The sequence below is a fragment of the Bombyx mori genome, chromosome 16 (assembly GCF_030269925.1).
Source record: "Bombyx mori chromosome 16, ASM3026992v2".
NCBI lineage: Eukaryota > Metazoa > Arthropoda > Insecta > Lepidoptera > Bombycidae > Bombyx > Bombyx mori.
In genome coordinates this window covers 1,928,806-1,944,786 of record NC_085122.1, presented here as the reverse complement: position 1 = coordinate 1,944,786, position 15,981 = coordinate 1,928,806, and the positions used below count along the sequence as shown (strand labels likewise).

Genomic DNA, 15,981 nt, shown 5'->3' with positions numbered 1-15,981 from the left:
GCTAGGGCTAGTGTTAGCAAATTCTCTCATGTTGAACACGTGAGCTCACCTACCGGTCCGGGCGTAGCTGGAATACTTGACTATCAGCCTTTGATTACCAACAAATATGTAAGGAAAAAAAACGATCTCCCAGATGTATAGTTATTTGAAAGAGAAAACAAAACGTTAATACGAGGAAATCTAGAGGAAGACGGGAGGTATTAAACATATCTATGGGTGACCAGGTATTAAAAGGTAACAAGTGCCCCTAGACGTCACAACATCACTTCCACCTTAAAACATGAGGTCGAAACACCAATTTCATTGTATGACGCCTAACCCCCACCCTCCGAACAGGAACGCATGATTCCTTCGAGCCAGAATTATACAGGGTTTCGGTACATAATACACTCTACCACAATTTGGGAAATACATAGTTAGTTTATAGCTACAGATAAAAAAACGTACCGCCTTAGAAGTGTATAGGGATTTCGAAAGTTTCAAAAGTGAGTTTTATACGGACATGTAAAGGATGTTGATAAAAAAATTCTGGGTCCACCGATACTGTGTCTTTTCTCTCACCCAGAGGCGAAAAATACCAGGAATTCGTTCGACTACGGTACAAAAAATTTGTGAGATCCTATTATACAAGTAGTAAGCCTAACAGAACATACCTCGGATACAAAGCGTCTACCTTACTCTACAAAGAGAACGAACGTAAGCGTAAATTTGTTAGTCGCTAGAATGAATACAATACACTTTTAGGATGGTTGTTGTTGAGATTATTTCGATGCCTCCAATGAACACTACTCTACCCCAAATTCGTAGGTTTACAGGAGTAGAGTTTAAACGAGAAAAGTTGATAAATATATCTGCAATAATAAAGATTTTATGGTTTTTTCTTGTGTAACTAGCTGATTTACTCTTGCTTCGAACCCCATTAATAATGAATTTGTAATACATACTTTTAAAATAGTGAAGCGATTTGCGTGAAAAACGAAAATTTCAAAATTTTGAGTTAGAGTAGTGTTCATTGGAGGCATCGATTTTATATATTAGCCTGTTTACTATATCTTTATGATAATATTCATTTAAATACCAAAACGCAATATAAACATATATTAAGATAATTCTTAAAGAAGATAAAAACATAGATAAAAATGGAGAATCAAAATGACTAGCACCAATTTAAATATAGAAATTAAGTTAAGGTAAGAATATTTAAATTAAATTTGCGAAGAGAAAATATGTTAAAATGTATTCCGTGACAGAATTCAGCTCTGGCTGTTAGCGCTTATTAAATGTTCAATATATTATGTATTCTTAATTACGTAGGTTACCGTAGTGGTCGAGAGAGATGCGTTTTGCAAGTTAGTTTTGCACTGTTGTTTCTCTCGTTACATAAAAAATAACAAACTATAAAAATATTCATCATCATTCTCCTGCCCTTCACCCAGTCACTTTGGGGTCGGTGCAATAAGTTTTCTCCTTCCATACTACTCTATCATATATTATATCATTTCTTCGCTCACTCCTCTCTTACACATATCGTCTTTCACGCAATTCATTTCTTCTTAGGTCTACCTCTTCCTCCATATCCTTCCACATTCATAGTTAACACTCTCTTACCAACCTCATTTTCATTTCGTCTCATCACATGTCCATACCATCCCATACGCGCACTTCTCAACTTCTCTGTCACAGGTGCCACTTTCAGACCTCCTCTAACATATCCATTCCGTATTCTATCCATTCTCGTTACTCCACACATCCATGGTAACATTTGTATCTCTGCTGCATTCAATCGCCTTTCATCAGCCAACTCGGCATCCGCCAAACTATAAAAATATTATTAAACTAAAATACATGTGTCATCACATTTTTTTTGGTAGGTTTACTAATCCCTTGTCAATTAACATATTAGTCACAGATGGACAATGACAATAAACCTGCATTATTTCATGCGTCATGATACATTAGTTATACGTGCCTCATTCCACACTAGCACGGAAACTTCCTTCTACTTTCTCTTGCCTCTTCTAAATTATACATGACGGAATTTTTGTTTTCAATTCAACATTGTATTCTAAGAATATTGGGTTTTTGATACGCTGAATTAGCTTCTATATCTTTTATCGTAAGAAAATTAGTTTTCCTGCTCTAGCGACTTCTAATATCGGGCTTCTAATACACTCTTTTGAATACGCATTTTATTTATTTTAAAACTTTTTGAACACACCGGCAGTTGTATAGTTTGTTTGACAATCGTTTTCTTTTGCGAGACCATTATCGCTAACCTAGTGCTTGAAATTAAATGAAATACTTTTCGTGTTTACAGAAGATTCTGAATCAGAATATACACTATGTTTTTTTTTTTTTTTTTTTATTAACAGCTACCCGGGCAGGTCATTCGGTTTATTAGCCTATTTGAGGATGTTTCGGCATTTCTTCATTTCTTTGCACTAGTTGATTTTCATAATAACAGGCCTAAGAAAACCAAATTGATTTTTTTTAAGGGATTTTATGACCTGGTAACTAAGACCTTTACGTCATGTCTTATTTTAATTAAAGGAGATAAATGGAGATAAATGAAATGAAATGAAGATGATTAATTTGAGACATTAATCAACTGGGATGAAATTAAATGAAATGAGATGATATGGGATGAAATATAATCTCAGTAAAATGGAGGTTATTTACTGAAATTTTTTTAGTGGACTCTTTGGAGGATCCCGAGAAGTTACGTCCAGCGGCTTTGTTTCATTTTCCCACATTTGTGCACTTTCACAGATATTAAACAGTTAATAAACCACCGTTATTACGCATTTAAACCCGAAGAAACACTAAATAGACAAAATAAAACAAATCACACAACTTCACTCCTCGCGTTTTGAGTAAAAAAACAAATATAGAATATCAACAATTTCTTACGTTCCAGTCCAAAAAATACGAAGACTTAAGTTTAATCTTTATTGTTGCCATCATTAATTTCCTTTGTTTTATCAATGATTACAATTTTTTTACTGGTGGTAGGACCTCTTGTGAGTCCGCGCGGGTAGGTACGACCACCCTGCCTATTTTTGCCGTGAAGCAGTAATGCGTTTCGGTTTGAAGGGTGAGGCAGCCGTTGTAACTATACTGAGATCTTAGAACTTATATCTCAAGGTGGGTGGCGCATTTACGTTGTACATGTCCATGGGCTCCAGTAACCACTTAACACCAGGTGGGCTGCGAGCTCGTCCACCCATCTAAGCAATAAAAAAAAAACCTAGATAACATGAAAACTCCTCTGTTTTTTTTTTTAATAAAGCACGTATCTTCACTATTAATTAAACGAAACGGACCTAAATAATAACTGCCAGACAGACAGAAAGAACTTGTTGCGGTTAAAAAAAAAATGAATTTCACGCACCTAACGCATGTTGAAACGCGCCACGTACATGCATTAATCAAGAGTCTTTCCCGACCGACAACTTTCTAATTTTATCATCAGTTTCTCCCGTCTCAAGCTCGCACAATGTTACGAAATTAATTGGGAAATACAACAAAAAATATATGTATACATTTACACTATTCGACATGCGATCGATTCGATGCAATCTTTATATACGAATATTTTTCGAAATTTTTATAGCTCTTAAAATCAAATGTTAGGATATTTGTTTTAGGATAATGTTGCATTGAGGATATTAACAAAAAATCCATTACTAACGTTTTGTTTAGCGCTATAGTCGGCGGAAAATCATCATTATATAGTTAAGGGACCTATAGATAGCATTTACTGATACTGATAAAATTACTGGTGGCAGGACTTCTTGTGAGTCCGCACGGGTAGGTACCACAATCCCGCCTATTTCTGCGTTAAGCAGTAATGCGTTTCGGTTTGAAGGATGGTGTAGCCGTTGTAACTATACTGAAATCTTAAATCGTATATCTCAAGATGGATGGCGCATTACTTTGTAGATGTATATGGGCTCCAGTTACCACTTAACACCAGGTGAGCTGTGAGCTCGTATACCCATCTAAGCAATAAAAAAATTAAAAACAAATAACAGTGCGCTTGTTGCTAACATTTATTGTATTATGTAACGAATGTACACTTTTCAAAATGGAACGGATGACTGCTTCGAGATAGAAATAGGCAAAACGGCGGTACACGCCCATGCGGGAATACCCCACCACACGTAAATTATCTAGGCTTTTCTGGTTTTTTCATCTAATTAAGTCTAACTACCTAACTAACCTCCACACGAAAGAACGAAGCAAAAATCATAATTAATAGCCGTGGCATTCGATGAATCCGTAAATGCCGTCATTCAGTTCGCTGATAAAATTAGCGGGATCCTGCAGTGTTTTCTGGGTGGGAGAATGAATAAAATAGTGCGCTTGGGCAGAGAGCTTGGAGAATAGTAGAAAAGGGAACCGAAATATACGGCAGTTTGTAAGACTATATACCTACTCTGTATAGAACCAGAGTAGAGTTCTATTTTCATAACTAAACTATATAATAGAACATTCGAGTTCAGTTTAACACTAGATTTACCAGCCATTTAAATATACGTATTTCTACCATAACCAGTCAATATGACTGGTGTATAAAAAAATGCTTAACTGAGTTTCCAGTCTTTATTCACTCTTAAAAAATTGTAAAAAGAATTCAACAATATTAATTTTTATACAAAAATGGATTTATGGACATTGTCAAATAACAAAACACTTAATTTTTACAGTTTATCGCTCACAATTTCTACAGATGTAGATTTTGCTTTTTGTACACTTTCCGCATAGACTTTTCTTGCATTTATTGCAAATATTTGTAGTCTTATTGTTATTGGAATATCCTATTTGACACCATTTGCGCACAGGAACCGTGCCAGCGGTAGTTGATATATCAGCTTCGTGTGGTTTTTGCCTTGAAGTCTGATATTCTGAAGCAAGTTCTTCTGCTAATCGAAACAGAAAGTCTTTCCGTGAGATATTTTCTCCTGTTGTGTTTTTGTATAATATCCAGCTATTTATTCCGGCTAAATCTAAAATATTGAAAAACACTTGAAGTGGCCACCTTCTGCAACCAGACTTCACCGTATATTTTCGTGCCATTTGATCAGTCACATCGACGCCAAATTTAGTTTTATTATAAAACAATACAGTTTCAGGTATTTTTTTAGCTGCTTTATCAATTTTGATGTTTTTATGTTTTGTAGTTAGTAAAAGTACTTTTTTATTTGGTTTGCTCTTATAAACAGTAAGTGTGCATCCATTAGATTGGTACAACAACGTCGAGAAACGTGCCATGCTGTCTTTTTTCAGTTGGCAAATTTTCGGCAGTTCCCTCTTGTTTGCGCGTATTGTTCCAAGTAACGAAGTGTTTTTAGATCGTAATTTCAACGCCAAAGGAATACTTGTAAAAAAATTATCAGTTGTTACAGTTCTACCCTTCATGGTGTACGGTTCAAGAAGTTTCATTACGACAAATTCGCTTAGGGGAGTGTCTCGTCTACTCATAGCGCTAGAAAAAAATGATGGTCCCCATTTTTTATTCCACAAATATTGAAGTCTCTGAATATTGCAAGAAATGCCTTCAATTTTTCTTGCGTGATTGTCCAGGTTTTCCCCAAAACTCGAGTGGCTTCTAGCTCTGTAGAAATTTTCGTTTTGACATTTTTAGGGGCTAACGATATGCAGGCTACTTGCTGAAGAACATATATTTGAATATTTTTCAAATACTCATAAATGTTTATTACGTATCACTGTATGGGTAAAGATGAATGATTACGTTTGGAGATCGCTTGGACTAAGTACTCGTAAAAAAATCGTATAGATACCGTAATCGCCTAAATCGGCTCGATAACGATAACGTAATGAACAAAAGAAGCATGGGCACTATTTGTATTTTCACGGTCTCATGATTCTCCCGAAATCGTACATTTCTTCCTAGAAACATGCACCAGTCATTTTGACTGGTTCTGGTATAAATAGTTATAACAAAAAATATATTTGTTACTAACGTTATATAAAGTAAAATTAAGTTCATAAAATGTATTCTCTACTTATACCTACAAAAGTTATAACATCAATTTGGAAAGCAAATATTTAATGTAGTAGTAATTTTGAATTGAAGTTGCACGACCAGTCAAAATGACTGGTCTGGTAAATCTAGTGTTAAAAACCAAAAGACTTTACTTATCTGTTTGGGAATAGCTTGGAGCACGAAAGATTCACACAGCTTAATGCTAATTAGATATATTAAACTTATGCTAATTTATTCAAGAACCCTCCGTGTCACTACACACTTTAAGTATTTTTTTCCAGACTGACTTACAGCACCTGGCGAGATGGCGCGGGATTTAGTACGTTCAATTAGGCAAAAGCGAGACGGCAACAACTAGTTACATTCACAAACCAAGTGGCATGTATTTTTGGACGAAATATCTATATATTAATACGTGAAGCAAAAACTTTGTATCCCTTTTTACGAAAATTGCGGGGACGGAGGAGTATGAAATTTTCCACACTTATACAGAATATAGAGAAGAAGTGCACAATGCTAATTTTTTTTTAAAATAATGGATAAAAGATACATTAAATCAATAAAGAAAACATTACAAACACTACAGACCATGTATTTGACGCACACACGCATGCATACTATTTATTGTCAAACTTTTGTTCTTGACGTCTGTTGTCAAATTGAGAAGAGATTAATTAATGTATGTCTTTGTTAACATTTTTTATAGTGTAGTCTTGGCGAAATTTGTGATTATAGAAGTATAAAATACAATCATAATAGTGTACAAACTTACAATTCCAATTAATTATAGTCGAATTTCGACTATAGCGGGACCTCTAGTATTTGGAAATACAGAATACTGTAGTAAAAATATATAAAATGAAACAAAAGAAGTTTTTTACATTTTACGTCAATCTCAACATTAATCACATGACGTCATGTTGTTAGCTTGTCGTTTATTGTAGTCCCAAATGACGTCACATGTTTGCGTTGGCATTTGGTTAAAAAAAATGTTCGTATGCCTATTTCATTTGTATTTTCCTTAACATAACAAGGTAATCAGAATAACACAAAGGCCTGTTTTCATTTAATTATATAGTGTTTTACTTAACTTTATAAATAATGACAGTAATAATCTAGTATTTTCTTTGGTCTCAGCGAATTGTAGGCACAATTATAAGTTACTTTTACGGTTCAATCTAGTATTTTTCGCTGTCTTTGTGTTGTTTCCGACATTTCTAATATTAGTTTCAGTGGTTCATGGACGACCGGACACGTGTTTATTGTTCGTCGACATATTTTGATTTTTGTGCAACTACCGTCTTATTTTAAGGAATTGTATTATTTATCGTGATATAAAATTATTTATAAATTAAATTAAACGGTTAAAGTCTATAATATTGTAACATAAGCCTGGAAGGCCGGCTATCCTCGACCCACGCTGGTTCTGGTCCAGCGGGGTATTCCGTAGGATAGCTCACTCTAACCGGCGCCATCTAGGCGGGCTTCGGACAGCCTGCCGACCGAGAGGGCTGGTGGTCGTGGCACCGACGACCGCCGGTCCGGCGTCCCGACGGGGAGGCTGATGGGAGAGATGTGCTCCGCACTAAACGCTTCACTCTCCCCCCCTTGCCTTTTCATGAGTTCTGTCTCATGCGAGGCTCGGACGTGGGTTGTTGAGCGACAGGAGGTTTTAGTCGGTACGACTCCGACATACCCCGCCCTCCATCCCCAGTGGAGGGCGGAAGTCCGGCTATTTCCTCCTGACCAAAAAAAAAAAAAAAGCCTGAATTATTATTAGAACCAAAATGATTTCCACGATGACACTATATTTCACAAAATTGCAAATTTACGAAACCTCCCACTGTAATAACAATCATTTGGTTCAATGTAATGATATTCTGCCGGTGGTTACCTGACTTAGGTATGCAAACGAGCATCGTCGGCATGTGGCGGACAACACAGGAAGCTCGTGCAATGCCCGGCCAGTTCCAACTGACGACGCCGCAACAACCAATTATTAAAATACGCACTTTTACTTTTGAAGTGTTCGTTTTTTAATCTGCCGTTTGTGAATAGGTAGAACTTATCGACTTGGAAATAAAGGGATTTTAGATTTCACGTTTTTTTTTTTATTACTTAAATGGGTGGACGAGCTCACAGCCTACCTGTTGTTAAGTGGTTACTGGGGCCCATAGATATATACAACATAAATGCGCCACCCATCTTGAGATATAAGTTCTAGGGTCTCAGTATAGTTACAACTGCTGCCCCACCCTTCAAACAGAAACGCACTACTGCTTTACGGCAGAAATAGGCAGGGTGGTGGTACCTACCCGCGCGGACTCACAAGAGCTCCTACCACCAGTAATTACGCAAATTATAATTTTGCGGGTTTGATTTTTATTACACGATGTTATTCCTTCACCGTGGAAGTCAATCGTGAACATTTGTTAAGTACGTATTTCACTAGAAAAATTGGTACCCGCCTGCGGGATTCGAACACCGGTGCATCGCTAGATACGAATGCACTGGACGTCTTATCCTTTAGGCCACGACGACTTCAAAATGAATAGATACAAAAAACACGATTCGATCAATCGTTCATACGATTTCCGAAGTTTCAACAAGCCATTAACGGAATGCGGTCGGCCGTGACTACCAAGACTGCGGTGTTCTGTACTTATTTGAGAATTATTAATTAAATTAATATATACAGGTGGGGGAGGAAAGTCCTCGAATGGAGGCCACGGATGGGTACCAAGAGCGTGGAGCGTCCTCCAACCAGGTGGACCGACAACTTAGTGCGCATGGCGAGAAGTCGTTGGATGCAGAAGGCGGAGGACCGCATTCTGTGGAAGGCATTGGGGAAGGCCTATGTCCAGCAGTGGGCAGATAAAGGCTGATTATGATGATGATGATGATGATGATCATACAGGTAGCTTAATAGTTACATTAGGAGCTTATTAAAGTAATCAGCTGCCGTGTTTATTTATCAACCGGTAGATACTAAATATTGGCGTTCAGTTTTTCCAATTTCACCTTGACTTAACTAGAGGAATTCTGAGCTACTAGTCAATGTCTTGGTGGTTCCCTGCAATACAATTATTTAACCTTATGAGCTTTACACATCGGGCAAACATTGTGTGATGAAGATTTGTTTGCTCTTTGACTGGGCGTTTATTATCTACTAGCGGCCCGCTCCGGCTCCGCTCGGGTCTTTAACAAAAATTTCAACGATATTCGACGTGGTCGCGACACTTTTTGTAAATAATAATGCGTTCTACAAAGTCGTAGTACATTATCTTATTCTATCGTCAATAGTTTTATATTTTAGGTAATTTTTTTACACCTTGGGTTACATTATTGGAGTTTTAATAAGGATTCCTAATTTTTTTCAAAAAAGATTATAGCCTATGTCACTCGGGAATAGTGTAGCTTCCAAACAGTGAAAGTATTTTTCAAATCTACTCAGTAGTTTCGGAGCCTATTCAATACAAACAAACAAATAAATCTTCCCTCTTTATAATATTATTATTATTATTTTTCAGAAAGGTAATCTTTTCTTAGCACTTTGGCTAGTCTGAACCACATCCACGGGCCTAAACCAAGTGAACGCAGCGTGTAGTAAGGAAAATTTATGTTGACGGTATGTTATTATGAGGGGCAATTTCGTTTTCGTCTATCTGCAAGAATTTCCTGACTATTCTACATGTATTCAAGATTGCGGCTTTTTGGAGAGTTATGTAGAGAGTTTCTTTGAGGTCTAATAGTTTATTATTTATTTTTTTTTTTTTTTTTCCTACCTAAGCTGATAGCCCTAGCGGCTATTTCAGCGTAGCCTTAACTTTAGTAGGTGAGCTCACGGGGCTCAAACCTGACGATGTTGCTAACACGAACCCTAGCAAGAGTCGTGCTTCGCAGAATCTACCACCGGATCGGAAACGCGACCCACTGAGAAGATCCGGCGAGAAACTCAGTGGGCTGTGTCTGAGAGTTAATTTACTCGTCGAGCCCTTCGTCGCAAGCGACGGGTTCGACGAGAACGGTGACCGGTGCTTGAAGTACCTAAAAGCACCGTTAGTGGATCAGGAGGATCCGAGATGACGTGTTTAGGGCGACGTCGACTGCTTTCCATTCTGTCCGCAGGATCGGGAATGTAGTTACCGGCGGCCACGATGAGAGGGTTCTCGTGTCGTGCCGCTTTATCGAAGTGGCGCATGGACGCCGACTGCAGATACTTACTGATGGACTCTAAGTCCAGGTCGTCATGGAGGTCGACGTTCCTGACGAACCACGGGGCTCCGACGGCTATCCTGCAAAAACGGGATTGAATAATTTGAAAGGATTTTAAGTGTATGCGGGCCGCGTGAGCGAACACTACACTTGCATAGGTCATGACGGGGCGTATGCAAGTTTTGTAGAGTGTCACCTTATTTCTAAGGGACATTTTACTTCGCCTACATATCATCGGGTAGAGACGTCCTAGAATGAAGGCGGCACGGTCGCGTACCGTCTTGATGTGGGGGCGGAATGTCATCCTATTGTCGAGGGTGACGCCTAAGTATTTGACCTTCGGGGCCCACGGTATGGGCTGGTCGAACATCGTGATTGGGCGAACGGCGGGGGCGGGGTTATTGACGCGCCTAGTCGGGAGAGGGATGCTCAGCGTGGTGTTCGGAGGGCGACCCCTTTTGAAGAGCACCGCTGTGCTTTTCGTGGGGTTAATGTCGATGCGCCACTTCCGGAACCACTGTCCCATGGTGGTAGCTGCGGTCTGAAGTCAGTTTATTATTATTATTAGTATTAGTATAAGTATAGATATGCATAAGTATTTTTTTAAACGTATCTATGTATGTTTGTCAGTCTCTGGTACATCCATATTTATTTACCAGAAATTGCAACGATATCGAAAGTTCCATACAAAGCATGAGTTTTACGCAATTAGTAAGACAGACCATTCATGAAGTGTTGTGTTTGTGGGTTTTTATTTATTGTAATTAAAACAGCAGTGAATGTAATTCGGACTAAACGAATTTATGTAAGAGGGAACAATCCAAAATTCCCGTGTTCATTATATTTCCTCGCACTACCGCCGCGCCGCGGAGTTGCAACACGCTCTCGCTTACCCGCCATGCATTTCCGAAGCGCAGCCGGCAATGTCATTGACCTTGTCGGACTAACACGCTTACTGAACTGATGCGACGTCACATGTCATTTTAATAAATCAAATAAATGCTTGTTCTCGCTGTATCTCGTATTACAATGCAAGACATTGCGCAAGTCTTTTCTTTTAATTACGTTTAAGTTTAATTTAAGTATGTTTTTGTGTTTTCAACACACCTAACATAGGTGTATATTAATATGTGAAGCAAAAACTTTGTATCGCTTTTTACGAAAATTGCGCGGACGGGAGTATGAAATTTTCCACACTTATAGAGAATATAGAGAAGAAGTGCACAATGCTAATATTTTTTTAAAATAATGCATAAAATATACATTAATTAGATAAATAAAAACATTACACACACTAGATACCGTGGATTTGACGCACACACGCATGCATACTATTTATTGTCAAACTTTTGTTCTTGACGTCTGTTGTCAAATTGAGAATAGATTAAGTATTGTTTGTTTTTATTAATATTTTTTTATAGTGTAAACTTGGCGAAATTTGTGATTATAGAAGTATAAAATACAATCATAATAGTGTACAATCTTACAATTCCAATTAATTATAGTCGAGTTTCGACTACTCCGAGACCTCTAATACGGTATTATAATTCGAGGGCCAAAAGGCTATATGGTTTAAGTTTGGTTGAGCGTAATTTCTTCAGACACTATGAAGTAGATTACTCTCTGCTAAAATCGAGGAGTTTCGAATTTGCTTGAAGCGTTTTATTCATTTTTCGCGTGGGTCTCTTTGTTTGGGTGCCTATCATTTATATATGTATATAAGTATGTATGACAGTATCTAATATCCTTAACACGGGGAATTCTAATTTGGGATCGGAAGACCGCGCGTAATCCCAGTTAGTTAGTTAATTACGAGCTCGTAAATAAATAATATTATAGACGTTTTGATTATAAATATAGTTAGACATTTGAACGTTCTCTATAAGACACTAAATCTATTCATAACGCAACATTATTGTACCAAATTGGTTCTGAATTGGTCAAATGTGTCATCAATTTAGGCCAAGGAGCAGTGAGAGGATATTCAATGACACTTTATATCATGACAGATGACAGACAGCGGCCCTGACGTCGTGTCCGTTGGCGTGACGTCGCTTTTTTTCTTTTTCTTTCTTATAGAATTATCTAGTACAAGTTATTTTGCAACTTGATATACGTATTGTTATGTTATTGATACTATAATGTGATTAATAATATAATAACCTAACCCATAGACACAGACCACTGAGTTTCTCGCCGGATCTTCTCAGTGGGGGTGGTAGATTCTGCGAAGCACTGCTCTCCTCTCGTTAAGACTGGTGTTACCAAATTCTTTAAGTTTGAGCCCGTGAGCTCACCTACCCGTCCGCGAGAAGCTGTAACAGCCTTAGATTGCCAGCAAATAGGTAGGGAAAAAATAAGAAAGATACAATAACTAATACTTTAGCAATATTTGTACTGGAATATAGTCAGTCTTTTGTTTTCAAATCTGACAACACCAATTAATCATTATGAATCGAAAACATACCGTCATCGGATAACGAAAAACGTAATGATAGCCAAATTAACAAGCAGTTATTGTTACTTTGGTTTAGACTCAATACTCTTCTTTGTCATACGCGATCATTACACACTGGCAACGCCAAAGCGATTCTTCAGCGATGCCGATTTTCCCACAAACAACAAATTCTCAATTCCAGATTTACCAACGAAAAATAATTTTCATTGTTGTTGTTGATAAATGTAATCAATAAGATATGGCGGTGATAACTATCGATACATTTTTACGTTGCTAATTTGATAAGTTCGTATATTAAGGTAGTTGCCGTGCAAGTGTAGATAGATAAGTAGGATTGGTAAGAATGAAACGTATAAAAAGAGTGTGGAACGGAGCTTTTTTTCCTACCTAAGCTGAGAGTCTTGAGAGGCTATTTGAGCGTAACCTTAACTAGTAGGTGAACTCACGGGGCTCATACCTGACGACGTTGCTAACATGAACCCTAGCAAGAGCCGTGCTTCGCAGAATCTACCACAGGATCGGAAACGCGACCCACTGAGAAGATCCGGCGAGAAACTCAGTGGGCTGTGTCTGAGGGTTAATTTACTCGTCGAGTCCTTCGTCGCAAGCGACTGATTCGACGAGAACGATGATCGGTGCTTGAGGTACCTAAAAACACTGTTAGTGGATCGGGAGGATTCGAGATGACGTGTGAACGGAGCGTTAAGATATGAATGAGAAAAAACGGTAAGAAAAGGAAAAGAGAATGACAGACAAATTGACAGAGAAAAGGAAGATGGCGAAGACGATTGAATGAGAAAGGCGTAAAAAAGATGTCAGATAATTATTAATTATTATAATACAGAAGATTTGAGAGAGAACAATAAAAGTTCTAAAAAAAAATAGTCTAGTCTTATTCTAGTCTAGTCTAGTCTAGAGTCTACTCTGGTTTTATTTCATGTGTCACGGTCCCAATTCTACAGACATTTAAATTCGTTTAATCTATTTCAAGATATATTTATTGTCTATACGCTCTCAAAGCGTTCATCGGACTTTGAAACTCAGTCTATGCTAGAACTTCAAAGATGTTGTCATAGTACCTACCACGATAAGTGTCGCCTGTAGTTTAGTTAATATACGAGTGTGTTCTATTAACTTAGTAATGGTCGCAGTGGAGCGTTGCATGGTTTCACTACTTTAAAATTTGTTTTGTCTTTTGATCAGTAAATGCGGGTGCGTGGCCTAGCCTTTTCGATCCAGTTCCTACTACCTTCCTACTTAGCAATGCTGATACTGAAATCACTAACAATATCTTTTTGTTTTATCGTAAGCAAGATTAGAGCGAAGTTATAAAATCGTTGTATCTCTCATCTGTCCTACGTGAAGTCAGTGTAAGTGATCTTCAAAGATACCGTTATATACAAACACTAGCAAGCTAATAAAAGCGTTTTCAGATGTATGTTTGTCCTCTATCAAATCAAATCAAATCAAATCAAAAAAATTTATTCAACATAAATGAAAGTACATACTTGTTGAACGTCAGAAGAACTACCGCCAATTCACAAGAACTAGCCTCCGTCCTGAGAAGAATTGGCAAGAAACTCAGCGGGCATGTCTTTTTTTTTTTTTTTTTTAAATATGAAATTATTATTTATTTATTTTTTAATATTAGTTTTTTTTTTTTTTAAATATGAATTTTTTACAATGAGTATTATAACGTAACAATTACTACGATATTGAAATGCCCGGAGCGAGCAACTCATTCCCACTTTGTGCAATCTTCTATGCGGTCCTAAGCGATCCTGATAGAAGTTGTTGTCGCCATTCCAATGCTCCTATCATAGTATCACTATTAAGCGCCAAGTGGCGCGCGCGAGTTGTTTCATAAATCAATGAGTTTTATTAAATTAGTGACGCTCTCGACAGCACAGTGTGACCGTGTTTTAGCAATATGCAATTCGATATTTTCGCGGACCTGAACAACTAGGGACTTAGCTTCGAACAAGCAACAAGAGCGCAGAGTTAATAAAATATAGAAAGTCCGGATGGGAATTTAATAATAATAAAAAACATTAATATGAAACTGCATTTTGTAAACGTCAGTTTTCATTTAATTAAAACGAATGACAATAAAGCACTTGAGATGAATGTACCGAGGTCGTCCGGGCGGTCGTTGCGACCTTCGTAGAATCAAGACTGAAGGTCACCTCTGACGATCACACAGAAGGATACGGACTTTAAGTTTTTATTTCACGTTTTTTTTGTTATTTCTTTTTAAACTTTACTTCTCTATTTTATGTCTGGTGCACCGCGAGTCGTATATTCTTTTTTGAACTTAGAATTGTTACAAAACGCTAATTGATTGCTTCAGCGGTCTTGCAGTCGAGATTCGGTTCCTAGTTCAGGTGATATCTATTTGCATTAGCACTGTTAATCTAGTTTAGGGCTGTCCAGAAAACGGCCCGCGGCTTGTTCTAATGCAGCCCGCGACGCTTGTTTTAATCGGAAAATATTGGATTGTAAATAGTTTGGATAATAAATTTTTTTGTTAAAACATATAATCAATATTTCGTATAATTTATCTTTATTCTTGTAACATTCCATTTCTATGACATCATTTAAAAGTAAAGCTATCTTTTATTATTATTGGAGGAATTCCCGGAAAGAATTTTAATTTTGAAAATTTTCTGCGGCCCTCCAGCTTTTGTCGTAAATTTAATTAGTCCGTAAACATATGTAGGTTGGACAACCCTGATCTAAGTGTTGCTTCGTGTATGACAGGTGCGTTTACCAGATTCATTGCAAGAAGAAAATATTTTTTTAGAGTACTAGTACCTATCCATACAAGGACCGAAATTCAGCACCTCAACTATTAGATTATTTTTTCATTATATCAATATTATTAATTGCACACAAAATAACAAACAAAAAAAAAACAAAATCTGTTTGATAGACCGTGAAGAAAATTGAACTTATACTTTGCTTTTCTTGATTTGACTTTGATCCTATCGCTAGCCCACAGATATAATCCACTGAGTTTCTCGCCGGATCTTCTCAGTGGGTCACGATTCCGATCCGGTGGTATATTCAGCGAAGCACCGCTCTTGCTAGGGCCAGTGTTAGATTGAGCCCCGTGAGCCATAGCGTAACTGGAATACCATCTTAGACTACCAGCGAATCGGTAAGGCAAAAAGACCCGGTCGCTACCATACCCAGAACGCCAGGCCAAGATTTTCTGAAAATTTTATCGTAACCTGTCAAGCCGTTTTGGAGCCTATAGAGAAAATACACACCTACATTGTCAATTATTTATATAGTA

At 37.5% G+C, this 15,981-nt stretch overlaps 1 protein-coding gene across 3 annotated transcripts in view; it reads right to left on the bottom strand.

Annotated features, from left to right (window-relative positions):
* Nucleotides 1-15,981, bottom strand: part of LOC101744565 (mucin-5AC) — a 199,428-nt gene that overhangs the window by 85,109 nt on the left and 98,338 nt on the right. The window contains exon 1 of one of the 3 annotated variants that reach the window (XM_062672904.1): nucleotides 10,235-10,253. The exons of the other annotated variants lie outside the window; for them this stretch is intronic. The gene's annotated coding sequence lies outside the window, so the exon portion shown is untranslated. Of the gene's footprint in view, nucleotides 1-10,234; nucleotides 10,254-15,981 lie in introns of those variants that run through there. 3 annotated transcript variants of the gene reach the window in all.